Source organism: Salvia miltiorrhiza, unplaced genomic scaffold, assembly GCF_028751815.1.
Source record: "Salvia miltiorrhiza cultivar Shanhuang (shh) unplaced genomic scaffold, IMPLAD_Smil_shh original_scaffold_252, whole genome shotgun sequence".
In the NCBI taxonomy this organism is placed as follows: Eukaryota; Viridiplantae; Streptophyta; class Magnoliopsida; order Lamiales; family Lamiaceae; genus Salvia; species Salvia miltiorrhiza.
In genome coordinates, this window is record NW_026651510.1 from 125,001 (window position 1) to 130,309 (window position 5,309).

General features: G+C 33.4%; 1 long non-coding RNA gene across 1 annotated transcript; it reads right to left on the reverse strand.

The window, feature by feature from the left end:
• Nucleotides 1-2,219: 2,219 nt before the first annotated feature.
• On the reverse strand, nucleotides 2,220-4,994 carry LOC131003664 (uncharacterized). Its single transcript, XR_009094760.1, has 3 exons — nucleotides 4,821-4,994; nucleotides 3,079-3,161; nucleotides 2,220-2,483 (listed from the first exon to the last, which is right to left on the reverse strand). It is a non-coding gene; the product is annotated as an uncharacterized LOC131003664 (long non-coding RNA).
• Nucleotides 4,995-5,309: the final 315 nt, after the last annotated feature.

Here is a 5,309-nt window from a genome sequence, read left to right on the forward strand (position 1 = left end):
AAGGGAGGGGGGGGGGGGTAGAGGGAGAATTAGTACTTAACCCCTGAAAATATTGTTGAGATAATTTAAACACAAAACAAGTTAGCATTTGAACCATTACATCCTGAAAACACTACTCCCTCCGTCCCTGAAATGGCTTCCTCTTTGGGGACGGCACGGGTTTTAATACAAAGTTGTAAAGTGTATTGATAGTGGAGAAAAAATGATATAATTATTATTGGAAGTTGTGAAAAGTGTTATAATTAGTATTGGGAGTGGTGAAAAGTGAAAAGTAAGAATAAATAAAGTATTATTAGTGGTGGGGTAGGTTTCCAAAAATGGAAAGAAAGAAAGAGGAAGTTATTTGGGGGACGTCCCAAAATGGAAAAAGAGGAAGTTATTTTAGGGACGGAGGGAGTATTATACATAACTCAAATGAAATAATATATACATAGAGATGAGATAACATAAAAGTTCAATTAAGAACCATTTACAACTCTTTGATAATGAAAATTTTCTGTGAATTCATTACTTTGTTAAATAAATTCATGATTATGGGTTCAAATTCTATTGGAAGCGAAATTATAATATTTGGATTCATACATTTTCACAACAAATTCATAAATATTTAACATAGAATTCATGGGTTCGTAAATTGTATTTTAAAAAAGGGTTTGTAGCCTAACCTTTCCATATATATGGGATAATAAATACCCCTCTTTGTTTATTGACTTGTAAGGACTTTGTCACGTGTCCACGTGTACAAAATGCGTGGTCTAGATTTGGATCTATATACTACCTAAGGAAGAGATTATACTAGATCTCAACACTACACACACACACACACACACACACATATATATATATATATATAGAGAAAAGTTAAACAGAGAATGCTAAATATTTAGAGAATAGAGAATTCGTGAAATAAAAACGAACAGATCTATAATTTTTACGAACAAATCAATGTACCGCATGAACAACAATTTGCCCCGGGTTCGAATCCTGCTGGTGGCGAGTTTTTCTCTTTTTTCACTAAATACGTCTGTTCGTTAGTTATGTTGATCTGTTCGTAAAATGTATAGACTTATTCAAAATGAAATATATAATAATTCTCTGTTTAACTTGACCCTATATATATATATATATATATATATATATATATATATATATATATATATAGGGGAGGGCTATAATAAAAACATATTTTATTGTATAAAATAGGAACCATTTTCAACCCTTAGATCATCAAGATCTATGATTGATTCATCACCTTGTTGGATGAATTCATGGTCCTGAGTTCGAATCCCATAGGTAGCAAAAAAAATTATTTTTCGCAATTCATACCTTTATACAGTGAATTCATACGTGTTCTACATAAAATTCATACATTTTTGCTGGTTTTTGTTTGGGCGTGTGAGAAACCGGGGTGCTTAGAGACAATGGTTAGGCCGGCGTCTCTGAAGTGCCCTTCCCGTTCTCCGGCCTTCCTCTTCTTTGTTGTTTTCACGGGCACTCTTTTTCCTTATCAAAGGTTTCTCCCCTCCGGGTTTACTTTGATAAGGTTTTAATGAGGCCCGGCCCTTAGTTTGCTCCTCTGTGCTCTCAAGGGTTTGCTTATCTTTTTTCTTTCCTTTATATAATAATCGCAATTTCATCATACATTTTTGCTGGTTTGTAGTTTTTATTTTAAGAGCTGTTTTTACTGTAGCCATTCCATATGGGTAGGGTTAATATAAAAACCCCTCTTAAGATGAAAACTAGGAACCAATTTAAAGCCATTGATTTAAATAAAATATAGGGCTGAGATTAAACTACAAATGCACAATTTCGATTGCATAGATGCACAGTTTCAATTGCATAGATGCACAATTTCGATTTGCTTGAGTATTTTGCATTGTTGGTTTTAATTGCATAAATTGCATATTTTTTAAGTGCACAGTAAAATATAATAGATGCACAACTTCTTTTGTTGACTAAATCCTAACCATTAGATCTAATATTTAAAAGGTCAAGATTAGGTTCCTAGTTCTCATTTTAACAGAGGTTTTTATTAGAACCTCTTCATATATATATATATATATATATATATATATATATATATATATATATATATATATTCGACGATTTAAAACAAGAATGGAGAACTGACGATAGCTGAACTTCGGGTTTTATTCGAAGTTGTTGTCACACCCCAATTCTTGAATGAATAAATATAATCGAGGTGCAACTAATTCATATAAATAAACAAGGAACAACCTTGTTAAAACCCGAATAATAAAATAAAGAGTCGGGCTATGCCCCTTTGGATCACAAGTTTTGTTTCATGCTTCTGACAACCGACGTTCATTAACATAAAACTATAAATTTTAAATTGAAGCTCAAATGAAGTCATCTTAAGTTGAGAAAACAAAAGATGTATAAGAGTAATTGCTACAGCGGAAGTCTAACATAGGAATTTATCTCTAGCCTCAGCTCCGTCCCGTCAGCACCAGCCAGCCAACCTGAAAACATTTGAAAGTATTTTTGGGCTAAGTACTAATGTACTTAGTGGGCATGCATTTTCATAAACATTTCATATTTTCGTAAGAGCAGTTTATCCAATTATACTTGACATGACTTAGAAGGTTTTAAAATGAAATAACTTCTAAGCATGTTAAAACATTTTTCATTTGTGCGCACATGTCACACTCCCTTTCCGTTACTCGCTGTGATCCCGGACCTTTTAGCCACCGACGGATCCATATCTCCCGCTTTACTTGAACTGAGGGCGTAACCCAGTCAAGTTCCCATTTGGGACCCAATGCTCCGGAACACATCCCGTCGAGCACCCTTATAACGCCTCATACATGATTAGTGCCCGAATGGAGATCAACCCACCGAGTCAGCTAATAGGTGTACACAATTCTCAAACAACGTGTTAGGTCATAAGAGAACCTCGATCGATTAACTTATGCGAGCCTTAAACAGAGCAGAGTGCACAAAATATTTTATTGGATAAACAGTTTTCATTACATTAAATAAACAATTTGCATTTCATTGAAACATTTAGAGCTTAATAACTCAATCATACTTTGTACATTTGGAAAGTAAGCCCACCTGGTTAGGCAAAGCCTGAAGATCATACACATAAAAACCTGTCTTGGGAAAAGTAGCGCTAATCCTCCTGGTCATCACAAAGCCTACAAGAAATTCTATTCTTAATAGGTCTCGTGAAGCTAACTTAATATCTTGGGGAAAAATGCTTAACATTCTATGATTCATCACGCCGGGTTTCAAAATTTAATAATAAAGATTGAAAACTAAACTTCTTGAGTTAAGGACACCAACAATATCCTTACTCGATTTTCTTTAATAATTGGAATTATAATTAAAACCAATTAAATCATAAATACTTTTATTGCAAAATATAATGCAATTTCATGTCATGCTTAGCATATAATAAGTAATTACTTAAAATATGCACATAATAATAATTAATATTAATATGAAATCATTCTTTAAAGAAATAAATAATTAAACTTTATCAGAGTCTAATTAGTAAATTTAAACCAAGTCATTTTTTTAGTAAAAATGCAGCCCAATTTATTTAATAAGGCAGTCCACTTTGAATTAAAAATAAAATCCCAAATGAGATAAAAAAAAAATCAAAGCCCCAAACTCGTTACGCACATATACTAAATCTTTCATGAAACATCCTTTAAAATAAACTTTGATACATAGAAAATAATTCAACAACTTGAGCACTTAAGGGGTTGTTTTGCAACAGACACCAAATCTACCTCGAATTTCCAAATAAGGCTCCAAAAGACATTCTGGAAACTAGACATTTCAAGGATCATTCTCCAATTTGAATCGAATGAAAAACAGTTCAAACGAGCAAGATATGCCCTCTCAAAGATGGGTATTTAACAAACAAAAATATAAAAATTTCAGATTTCCAGATTACAACCAAGTCAGTGGGCTTTCTTTAAAAATTCATATCTCCCTTTACAAAACTCCACTGGGAACCCCAAGGGTCAATTCGGAAACTAGGGAGAGATCATAACACTCTCCAGTTGGATTTACTCCAAGACAATTCATGGTTTAGAAGATATGACTGTCTAAAGTTCAGTGCACAAAAAGAGTTCAAGTTTGGCAGATTCAAAACATAAATCAGAAAAACCACTTTAGGCTTCACCAAAAATTCTAAAACTGAACAAGTAAGTTCCCAACATGTCAGTGAATATTCAGTAGAAAGATAGGCTTGAGAATCAAAGATTTAAGTCGGCCTTTGAGACCTCAAAGTCGTAGGTTTGTTAAACCTACTGGATGGCTCAAGGAATAAGAACTAGATTTCAAAAATTTATACCGGTTGTTTTCCTTACTCAAAAATGGTGAGGCCGATTCCAAAAGAAAGATACGGGAGTCTAGAGTGACATAATCAAGTTTCAAAGATGTTCACCGATTTAAACTTCACTTATGGCCTCCCAAAGATGGTTTACCAAAAATATATTCCAGATGGGCAGTGATGTTTAAAATTTCATAAATAAAACATGAGAGCTCTAAATATTCTTAAATTTTACCATAGTATAGAAAACATATTAAACACGATACACAATTAATTTGGGAATTTTTGGGAACCGTTTGGATGGCTGGCATCGCCTTGCAATACACTGCCGGAGCAGTGTGCTTATGGCAGATTCGCTGCCTTACCTCATGCACGGTTTTTCACCCAATAAACTCTACCAAAATAATCATCCAAAATCATAAAACATATCCTCACATAATATAGCACACATATGTGTAAAAATCCATGGTCTTAAAGCATTTTCTATTGAGAAAAACCAAAGAAAACTCACCCTCGAAGCACAATCTTCACTCTAACTTTACGCCCTAGGTTTCCCACGCTCTCCCTTACTTTGATACTACTCTTGGAGCTTAAAGGCTTCTATGAATTCCAACTTTGGTTGTGCAGAGAGAAGTAAGGATATAAGGGCATGACTAAAAGCTTTTTTTTTTTTTTTACAAAGCATAGTGGTATGAAAACAAATTAGTGGTGGTAGGGAAAAATATTAGTGGTAGGGAAAAGAAAATATTAGTGGTGGTAGGGAAAAAGATTAGTGGTAGGGAAAAGAAAATATTAGTGGTGGTAGGGAAAAAGATTAGTGTGGTGGAGAGGTAGGTGATTGAATAAAATAAAAAGTCTTCCGGGTTGTACTATGAAAACTGTAATAATCGTTCAGTGTTTGCTTAAATAAATAGCTCGTGTAGATGCTAAATGCTTAATATAAATAAATATGCAATGCATATAAATTTAATAACTAAATTTACAAATGTTTTTGTAAATC